This window comes from Puma concolor, chromosome E4, assembly GCF_028749965.1.
Source record: "Puma concolor isolate L17-30 chromosome E4, mPumCon1.1.hap2, whole genome shotgun sequence".
NCBI classification, from domain to species: Eukaryota; Metazoa; Chordata; class Mammalia; order Carnivora; family Felidae; genus Puma; species Puma concolor.
Window position 1 is genome coordinate 65,205,188 of NC_141683.1, and position 11,303 is coordinate 65,216,490.

At 51.1% G+C, this 11,303-nt stretch overlaps 1 pseudogene; it reads left to right on the plus strand.

The window, feature by feature from the left end:
* Positions 1-10,400: 10,400 nt before the first annotated feature.
* LOC112863221 (U4 spliceosomal RNA) lies at positions 10,401-10,480 on the plus strand (annotated as a pseudogene).
* The last annotated feature ends 823 nt before the right edge of the window (positions 10,481-11,303 follow it).

An 11,303-nucleotide genomic window follows, 5' to 3' on the forward strand; every position in this document is an offset into this window, starting at 1 on the left:
ACTGCTACTCCAAAGCCTTCAGCAAAATTCTGTTAAAACTCACCAAATAGCTGGGACACATAGATTTCTGATGGATGGGAACCAGTGAGGGGGCCAAGTTTTATACCAGGGGTGATGTGGGGCTTTACGACTTTATATGGGTGCCAGAGCCAGATGGACAGGGGGGCCTTGACCGGCATTTGGCTCATGTTCCCATAAATGACAGGCCAGTGCAGACGACTATCATGGTCACGCTCCTGATGGCACAGCAGCCCCAAATGTAGTCTCCCTCCTCCACTCGGCTACTGTCTATTTAAAGAAGTACCAAAGCGAAGGCCAAGCAAGGCCCTCAATATAGGACAGTCGCGAGTCTGTCTTTGATAAGACCCACGTGGAATGTGTTGCCTTGACTTGGGTTTGATGTTGAGATCACCTCAAGATCGGGTCAACCATCCATTCCATGAGCACACTTCCTTAGCTTGGATTCAGGAGGCCACGCCAGGCTTTCGGCCCTGTGTATTCAGGGTGTAGGCGGGATTTTGCACTTACTGGTTCCATCACCTGTAAGTGTCCTCATTCAGGGAGGCATGAATTCTGCCACCTCAGCTCCTCCAGGAAAGGCACGTACAGTCCATGTCACCAACACTGTAATCCGAGAAAAAATACAATGGGAGAAACAGGCGTTTCATTTATAAGACGTGACAGAGACTAGATAAATACTCCACATATCAATTCAAGTTCGTTACACAGACTTTGTTCATCACGTTACATAAAAATGTTGCAAAATCGAGTAGAGTATGTATTAGAGTTCTCTAGAGAAATAGAACCAATTATATATACATATATATGGGGGCGGGAGAGAGTCGGGAAGAAAGAGATTTATTATTTATTATAAGGGATTGACGCGTGTGATTACGGAGACGGTCAAGTCACAGGATTGCAGTCAGCAGGCTGGAGACCCAGGAGAGTTGACGATGTAAGTTCCAGCCCAAGACTGGCAGGCTGGACACCAGGAAGAGTGGGAGTCCAAATGCAGGAAAAGCTGAGTCTCAGCTCAAAGGCAGGAAGAGTTTCCTCTTAGCCTTTTTTGATGTATTCAGGCCTTCAACTGATGGGGCGGATTATCTGCTTCACTCAGTCCCCCAATTCCAATGTTGATCTCATCCGGAAACATCCTCTCCGACGTACCCAGAAGAGTGGTTCACCAGATGTCCAGAAAATTCCGTGGCCCAGTCAAGGTGACACGTAAAAGTAACCATCACAGAGTACAACAAGGTATCTAATTATATCCGGTAAAAACACAGGCAAAGTGAATCAATTGTGTAACAAAGTCAGAAGAGGGGTGGCTGGTTCCCGGTCTTTCCTGAATCAAACTTGGTTACATAGGTATCTCCTGTTGTGAAAATTTACTGGGCTATGCACTTGGGATCTATACCCTTTTCTGAATGTGCATTATGTTTCAATTCAACACACTTTAGCATTTGTTTAAAGTCTATTTTATTTATTTTGAGGGAGACAGAGACAGCACAAGTCGTGGGGGGGGGGGGGGGGGAGTGGCTGCAGGGAGAGAAGGAGACAGAGAATCCCAAGCAGGCTCTGTATGGTCAGCTTAGAGCCTGACACCGGGCTCAAACTCAGAAAACTGAGATCATGACCTGAGCCGAAACCAATGAGTCGGTGGCTTAACCAACTGAGGCACCGAGGTGTCCCTCGATTCAACGTATTTAACTTATTTTATCTTTTTAACTTTAAAAAAAAATGTTTATTTTTGAGAGAGAGAGAGAGAGAGCACAAGTTGGGGAGGGGCAGAGACAGAGGGAGACACAGAATCCGAAGCAGGCTCCAAGCTCTGAGCTGTCAGCACAGAGCCCAACACAGGGCTGGAACCCAAGAACCACGAGATCATGACCTGAGCCGAAGTCGGACGCCCAACTGACTGAGCCACTCAGGCGCCCCTCAATTCAACATAGTTTAACAGGTGGGCAGGAGGCGAGGGGGGAGGGGGGTTTTGTGAGTATCTATCCTACTGGAAACATCTACTGAAATGTCTTAGAAGATAATCCTGCTATAAATGCCTTCCAAAAAACTGTGTTTCCTTGGCTCCTATCTTTCAGTCTCTCAAAATGCCTGGCTTGGGAGCAGAATGATACGGCCCCTGTTTTGATTCCCTTACACGAAAGCCCACTTACATCGAGTTGCATCTTTTGTGCCTTACATGGGGCCCCAACATCTGGCCCCAACCAGGGGACGCTCCCACCACGTCCGGAAGCACAGGAGTCCAGGCTGATCCCGGCGGGGGCCACAGCTGGAAAACCTCAACAAAGCTGACCGGGTTGAAGTGACACCATGCGGGAACCTCGTTGCCGAGTTTTCTTCCATTTTTGCTGCTGTCCTGCTCTCCCTGAGTCTCCTTCTGAGAGATCATTGTTGCTTTGAAATTTCTGGGCAGAAAGAAATTGATCTCAAACCCCATTCATATCTGGCTCTTGGCGGGGGGGTGGGGGAGTGGGGGAGATCTCATCGTGCAAAGGGAGCTTTGGATAATTTTTTGAAGGTGTACTGTCCAAAGACATTTCGTTTCCCTCTTAATTCTTCCAAGTGCATATTCTTTGAGAGCTGAATTCCCAGACACCCTGTAAAGTAGAAATTGACGGGTTAGGGGCGCCTGGGTGGCTCAGTCGGTTGAGTGTCCAACTGCAGCTCGGGTCATGATCTCGGGGTCCCCGCGTTCGATCCCCGCGTCGGGCTCTGTGCTGACAGCTCGGAGCCCGGAGCCTGCTACGGGTTCTGTGTCTCCCTCTCTCTCTGCCCCTCCCCTGCTCATTCTTGTTCTCTCTAGGGCTGACCTAAAGTCTTTGGCCTCCACATTAACATTTTGGCCTGAATCAAGTGCCTTGTTAAAATCCTTCCAATTAAGTTTATCCTTTCATTTGGTAGACTATTAAGTAGGCATCCCATCAATGCTGGAAAGCGGGTGACCTGATTTGGGACTGCAGCTCAGCCACCCGCTAAGTGACCTTCGGCACATCATTTAACCTCTTCGAGGCCATTTCCTCAAACCTGCAGTGTGTGGGATGGGTTTAAATGCATATATGCAAAGTTCCTAAGCCACCGCAGCCATTCAGATGAATAGCATCTATTCGTCACCATTGTTGCCATTAATTTCAATATCCCTTGAAGTCAGCGTAGACCTGGTCCAAGGAAATCAAGACAGTTGAACTAAAATAGTGCACAAATTAGGGCGCCCGGGTGGCTCGTGGGTTAAGCCTCCAACTCTTGGTTTCGGTTCAGGTCACGATCTTACAGTTCGTGAGTTCAAGTCCCGCGTTAGGCTCTGCACTGACAGCCCGGTGCCTGCTTGGGATTCTCTGTCTCCCTCTCTCTCTGCCCCTCCCCTGCTCGCTCTCTAGCTCTCTCTCAAAATAAATAAATCAACATTTTTAAAAATAAAATAAAATAGTGCACAAACTCCTTTATACTTCAGGACGTTTGAAGCTCTACGTTCAATAGGACACACTTCAGTAGAATCGAGACAGGGTTCAAATCATCAATAGGTCTGGAATCTACCAGAATTAGAGTGTTTGTGATTAGGTATGCCTAAGTCTTTAATAAAACGGAACAAATGCAATTTATTTTAAAATCACTCTAGCATGGCTGGCTTGAGGTTTTTATTACGTTTGATCGATCCTTTTAATGACAGGAATCAGTGGTAGGGAGGTAGTCTACTTAATTGCATTTTGATGAAGTGATGGATTTTGAAATCTCGATAAACATGATTCAAAATGACAAACGCGGGGCGCCTGGGTGGCTCAGTCGGTTAAGCGTCCGACTTCAGCTCAGGTCACGATCTCGAGGTCCGTGAGTTCGAGCCCCGCGTCGGGCTCTGGGCTGATGGCTCAGAGCCTGGAGCCTGCTTCCGATTCTGTGTCTCCCTCTCTCTCTGCCCCTCCCCCGTTCATGCTCTGTCTCTCTCTGTCTCAAAAATAAATAAACGTTAAAAAAAAAAATTAAAAAAAACAAAATGACAAACGCAATTCAGAGAGACATAATAAGTGAACTTTGCAATAGCTACTGACAGTGAAGAAATCTTGAGGAGAGGGTCCACATCCGTGTAACCTTCTTCCTAGCCTGGGAAAAATTCATTTCTTACACGGTGGTTTGCAAAGTGTGACAAGAACAGCACTGAGGTTGACTTTAACAAGTATGTTGAAAACGTGATTACTGAAGAAGGCAATGAGATTTTTCTTTTCGTTGCAGGAAGGAGAGACAGTTCCTCTCCCTGAAATTTTCACGTCGGATAAACCCAAGGCTGAAAAGAAAATAATTATGTAATTCCTCTGCTTCACGTTATCTCCTTTTTAAACACAAACTATTAGTAATACCCTAGTGAGAATTTTCATATGTGAGTCATTGCCCATGAATCATCAAAAGGCTTTGATTGGGAAAGATGCAGTTATATGCCCTATTCCCACACTAAAAGAATCACTCCCCTCCCACAGGGACCAACAGAAAAACATGGCTCTTCAGCCTTGAACTTTAACTTCTTTTCTGTATTTCTTTGCAGTTTGATTTTTATGGGGATCTGGTCTAGGCTGGCCGGCTCCTCTGTGACTGACATTATTTAGGGCTTCCTTCCACGCAGGATATAATTCTTGCTCACTGTTGTCTCTCCCTCCATTGGCTGTTATTTCTGCAAGGATAACATTCAAAAGTCACTGTTTTTAGAGGCTTACGGTTTACAGCGCAGTTTCGTAATTACCTCATTGGAGCATCTTAGCAACTTTACGGAATATAAATTAGTGCCCATTCTACAGGTTGGGAAACGGAGGCATCAGAGCGCGGACGTGACCTCCCAAGGCCCCGCACCTCCTCGAACCAAGCCGAGTAGATCTAACCCCTCAGCAGCTCACCGGCCCCCACCTGCCTGGGAGCTGAGATGCCGAGAGACCCAGAGAGCACAGAGGGGTTCTCTCCAGGGAGAGAGCAGGGAGCACGGAGACTCGCAGAGCCCGCCGCGTGGCCCAGGGCCACCAAGCGCACTGTCAGGCAGGGTGCGGCCTTGCCTGGGTCCGCAGGGCCCCCCCGAGAGGGCCAGGCACAGGGGACACCCCCGTGAAGGGAGGGGGCCGGTGCACATGGGAAGCTCACCTCTGCTATTCTCACCCGCTGACCCCGTCCCCCAAGATACGCACACGGCCTGCCCCCCACGCCGGCCTTCCTGGAGCAGGATGCGCTCCTGTCTGCTCACAGCTGCAGGGGGTGGTGTAAAATCAAACCCAGCCACCGCCTGGGAGGGCGAAGAGAGTGCTCACGGCGACCCTCCGCGGGACGGCCTCAAGCCTCGAGGCCGCACGCCCCAAGGCATCATCTCCTGGACTTGATGGGCCCCTGCCTCCAGAATCATTCACCTCTTGCCTGTGGGTGCACAGTGGGAGACGCGGTCACTCGGACAAAATCATAAATGCGGTGCTCAGGGCAAAAGGGACTCTGTGTTCTGCCCTCTCTTGTCCCTTCCTTCCCTGTGGTCACCCTCGAGGCCCCTTCCCCAGGCCTTGCGCCAAAAGCACAGTGCCTACCACGGACCGCGAGCACAGAGGGTTCACGGTGGCCGGAGGAGCACTGGCCAGCGGCGCCCCGGGCAACCCTGGCCTCCCAGCCCTCGACCTCCCCTCCTCCCGTCTCAGCCGCCCGCAGCCGGTCACGTGCCGACCCCTGTCGTGACCAACACCCGCAGTGCCTCCGAAGTTCATTCTCAGACCGCCGACCGGCTACTCCATCTGTCCGGCTAACTCCACAGTGACACGTTCCGATGACCCTCTGACCCCACCAGGAACCCACCCCTCCCGTCCGCCCCCAGTTCCTGCTTGTCCTCTCCTGGTTCCTTACCCACCTTGTCCCGTAACTAAGCCCTGTGCTCACTGGCCTGCTGACACCCTCTGCTCCCTGCCCCTCTCGACCCGAGGCCTCCGGATGAAACCACAGCCCTGGTTAAATGGACTCCGCCAGTCTTGGGCCCGCACAGCCCCGGCTGGAGAAAAGCACAGAGTCATGTCCTCGGCGCCCTGGAAATTGGCCATGATGAAAGCGAGTGGGGCCTGAGTGACGCCCCGCAAGCCTCCCGTACTTGTCTAGTCTCCCCTCTCCCTCTCCCCCTCCCCAGCTCATACGTCTCCAACCTTCTCTCTCCAACCCCTCAGGCCTCCTCCCCATCTCAACTTTGCTCCCCCTTCAGCGGGAAAATGGAAGCAGGGAGACCAGAACTCCCACAGGCCCAACATTCCCACCAGCCTGCAGGAGGGGCTCGCTGCAGGGCCCGCGGCCCTGGTGCAAGGGCTGAGCGGCCCCAGCCGCCCACCTGCACCACCGCATTCTCTCTGCTCAGTTATCCCTGTCCACGGATAGCGCGCTATACTTCTTCATCTTGTTTTTTTTTTAATGTTTATTTTTGAAAGAGAAAGAGAGAATGTGAGCAGGGGAGGGGCAGAGAGAGAGGGAGACAGAAGATCTGAAGCAGGGTTCTGGGAGAGAGCCCGACGCGGGGCTCAAACTCACGAACCGCAAGACCATGACCTGAGCTGAAGTCAGATGCTTAACCGACGGAGCCGCCCAGGCGCCCATCTATCTTTCCGTCTTAAACGGAAAGAAATCTCTTCACCTCCTCTCCCCTCCAGCTCCCAGCGGATTTATCTTCCTTTACCACCAAACTTTCTGAAGGAATGGAGTACACATCGCTTCTGCCACCCAAGTTTGTCTCCTCTTCTCTCTTGAATCGACTGCAACCGGGCCCCCTCCCTGCACCGAGCAGTCCCGGAGGCCACCCGCGGTGCGGTCGCCAACCGTCTTGTCACCCCCTCCACCACATGTGACACAGCTCATGTTCTCTGCTTCTTAAAGCTCCTTTTCCTGTCCTGGCTCACCCCTACTTCTCAGCCATGTGTCCCAATGCTCTTGGGGGTCCCTCTTCACTTCTGTGACCTTACGTGTCAGCGTGCTGCAGGCCTCGATCTCTGGACCTTTTCTCTCTTGTTCCCATGGGGGAGTTTCATCCACTCTAGTGGCTTATGTACAGTTGGGGCGCTTGGGTGGCTCCGTCAGTTAAGCACGCGATGCTTGATTGACACTCAGGTCACGATCTTGTGGTTCGTGAGTTCGAACCCCATGTCAGGCTCTGAGCTGACAGTGTGGAGCCTGCTTGCGATTCTCTCTCTCTCTCTGCCCCTCCCCCACTCGCTCTTGCAAAATAAATAAGTAAACTTTAAATACTACAATTGACCCTTGAACAACACGGGTGTAGGGGCACCAAGGCCCACACAGTCAAAAGTCCGGTATAACTCTTGAACCCCAGAAAACATAACTACTAACAGCTTACTGATGACCAGAAGCCCTACTGATAACGCAGTCAATTAACACATATTTTGGGGGCGCCTGGGTGGCGCAGTCGGTTGGGCGTCCGACTTCAGCCAGGTCACGATCTCGCGGTCCGTGAGTTCGAGCCCCGCGTCAGGCTCTGGGCTGATGGCTCAGAGCCTGGAGCCTGTTTCCGATTCTGTGTCTCCCTCTCTCTCTGCCCCTCCCCCGTTCATGCTCTGTCTCTCTCTGTCCCAAAAATAAATAAAAACGTTGAAGAAAAAAAAATTAAAAAAAACAAACACATATTTTGTATGTTATATGTATTATGCACTGTATTCGTCTAACAAAGGAAGCTAGAGAAAATAAAATGTTACTTAAAAACTCATAAGGAGGGGCGCCTGGGCGGCTCAGTGGGTTAAGCATCCGACTTCAGCTCAGGTCATGATCTCACAGTCCGTGAGTTCAAGCCCCGCGTCGGGCTCTGTGCTGACAGCTCAGAGCCTGGATCCTGCTTCAGATTCTGTGTCTCCCTCTCTCTCTGCCCCTCTCCTGCTCATGCTCTGTCTCTTTCTGTCTCAAAAATAAATAAAAACATTTAAAAAAATAAATAAAGATAAAAACTCATAAGGAGGAGCACCTGGGTGGCTCATTCGGTTAAGTGTCCAACTTCCGCCCAGGTCATGATCTCACCGTTCGTGAGACTGAGCCCCAAGTCGGGCTCTGCTCTGTTAGTGCAGAGCCTGCTTGGGATTCTCCCTCTCCCTCTCTCTCTGTTCCTCCCCGCCTTGCGCTGTCTCTGTCTCTCTCCAACTAAATAAGTAATTTAAGAAAGTAAAAATAAAAAACTAAAACCTCCTAAGGAAGAGAAAACACGTTCGCTGTGCTGTATTTATCAGAAAACAAATCCGCGTGTAAGTAGACCCGCACAGTCCAACCCCGTTGTCGTTCAAGGTCAGCCGCGTGTGATGATCCACAAATGTGCTACCTTCAGCGAGAACCCTATCCGAGAACCTGCATACCCACAACCCAGCGGCTCCCGGGTCCTCACCTGGCTGCGTAACCCGCACGTTAACGAGGCCCCACACGGAGCTCACGGCCCTTCCCGCCGTCTTCCCCAGCTCGCTCGAGACAACAGTGTTCTCGTTGCTCAGGCCAGAGACGTTGATATGATCCTCGATTGTTCTCTTTTCTCCCCCAACACACCCGTTTGTTAGCAAATGTCTCGGGCCACACCGTCAGAACATCCAAGATCTAACCACTGTTCACCCCCCCTCCACTGCCTCCACCCTCGTTCAAGCCACTGTCACCCCTCACTTGGGTTACCGCGACAGCCTCTTGGCAGGCCCGGCTGCTTCTGCGCTTGTCCCCTCTATTCTACCCTCAACAAAGCTTCCCGAACCATCTGGTTAAATTCCATCACCCGGCGCATCTCCGTTTCATGCAGAGGGAAGCTGGAGACCTTAGGGGGGACCACCCTTGTCTTTCCCTTGTCCTGGCCGCACCCCTTGTCTTTCCGCCCTCATCCCTGCTGTCCCCACTCACCACCCCCCCCAGCTGCCAACAGCCACACTGCTCCCCTACTCACCGGATCCAGACACACTGCCCCCGCCCCCCTCATGGCTCCAGCCACACTGACCCCACCACCCCACTGACCACAAGCCAAGCTTTTCTCCTTAGGATTCATTGCACCCTAACGTACCCTTTATGCACTTTACTTACTTGTGTTCGTTGTTCCTCCCCCCTCTCAGACACCTTTGCGGGCCGGGAGTTTTGTCTGTTTGGGTCGCTTCCATATCCCGGTGACCAGGAACGTTCACGGTAGCCACACTGTGTGCTCCCCACTGCGGGTGGCTTCGTGGACAGGAAGGCCTGAGCCCACGCGAAGAGGATGATTCCCTAGCGGTCGCATGGGAGGTATGGTTGCTTACACCCCGAGTACTGCAGAGACATGACTGCAGCAGGGGCCCCTCTCCGACCTCCCCGCCGTCAGACCACTGAGGCCCAGGCGGTGAGGCCATAGCCTGGTGCCAAAAGCCCCGAGGAAACGGGCTGATTTCGGCCTCCCGCTCTTACCAGGAGTTTGACCTCAGGGAGAACACTTGATCTCTCTAAACCTCAGTCTCCTGATCAGTCAAATGGGAATAATGCTACCACTCCAAAGGTCTATCGAAGGGTTAAGTGAAACCGGATAAAATACTTCCTACAACGCCTGACACAGAACAGCACTTGGAGAATAGAAATGGAATTTATTAGCAGAGAGAAGAAGCTTGTCTATTATCAAAAGGATGTGGGGGGGTGGGGGTGCCTGGCTGGCTCGGTCGGTGGAGCGTGTGACTCTTGATCTCGAGGTGGTGAGTTCGAGCCCCACGTTGGGTGTAGGGATCACTCTACAATTTTTTTTTTTTGAAAAAAAGGATGCTGAGGGGTCGCTTGCTGTGTCTCTACAGGATGAATATGCTTTGGCCACAGCGGGGAAGGGTCAAGTTCAAACCATGGAAGGCGTGTCCTGTTGTAAAGGGGAGTAACCAGGGGAGCAGCTTCTACAGAGAAGCTGTGACGTCTCACCAGTACAAATCTTTAAAGACTCGTATATTCTGGTTTGTCACAGGCTCTGTGAACCTTTCTGGTTTACAAGGCTGGGATCGGAAAAGAGTCACAACCATGGTGCTTCCCCGGAGATGCTGCGAACCCCACAGCAAAACCTGACCTCCGGAAGCTGACAGGTGCACGTTCCAAAGGCAGACACTGCAATCCTCACCCTCCTTTGTTAATTCGCCTCTCCCCTTTTTTTCAATCATATTTTAAGTTTTCATCTTCTTGGTTTGCATTCCGCCCCCCACTCGGTGTTCACTGACGGAGTGCAAGCACTTAGCCTTGAAAACTGCAGGCTTTTCTAACGGCAGGCGAGAGACAGCTCATCAGAATGAGTAGAGAAACGCGTGTATGCCCCCCACACTGAAGGCAAGTGGATGCTCTCTTCTACAGCATAAACCATCCTTGCGAACATTACTTCTGGTCAAAGATCTGGTAAGATCTTGGGATTTCAGAGAGCACTCTGAAAATAACCTTTAAGCTTGGCACAGTGGCACTCTCGTAGCCAATGAGGTTTAGCCGAGGTGCGATTATTGCTAATTGAAAATAACCTTTAAGGGGTGCTTGGGAGGCTCGGTCGGTTAAGCATCGGACTCTTGATTTCAGCTCAGGTCATGATCTCACGCCCGGTTCATGGGTTTAAGCCCCGTGTCTGGGTCCCCGCTGACAGCACAGAGGCTGCTTGGGATTCTCTCTCCTTCTCTCTCTGCCTATCCCCCACTGATGCTGTCTCTCTCAAAATAAACTTTTTTTTAAAAATCCTTTAAAAAAAGAACCCTTAAGTTGTCTATAGTACTGATCATCTCACTTAATAGTTTGTTCCTTGGTAGTAATTCCATTGAAATGGACATCTCCATTTTCTAAAGGCCTGTGATTTTCACGTGTTAAGCCGGAAAGGGATCATTGCCCCTCCCTTCCCACATGCAAGGTGGTAAAAAACAAAAACAAACAAGCAAAAACCTCAGGACTTTCTTGAATTTGTATTTGAACAAGTCTGTGTCTTGCTTGAATTAACAGCACTAACAGATCAGGGTGAGCAGCGCCTTAGCTCCGCCTTACAGGTCTGGTTCTCAGCTCCAGCTGAACCTTAGCATCCCCTGCTGGTGAGTACCCAGGTTGGTGATTTCTGAGTACAATCACCCGGGAAGTTTGGTCTGGCCCCCGCGTGGTAAAATCAAACCAGCATTTCCGGAGATGGGGTAGAGGCACCAGTGTCACATTAAACGGTGCCCAGATGGCTCCAGTGGGCCGCCAGGGCTGAGACCCACTGGTGCAGCCGAACCAACATATATCCTACTTCCTGGGACAGAGTTTTCCACTTGGTTTTGCAGGGCTTTCCTGATAAGTGAAGTAAGGCTCAGTGAGCAAGACAGAAACTATAA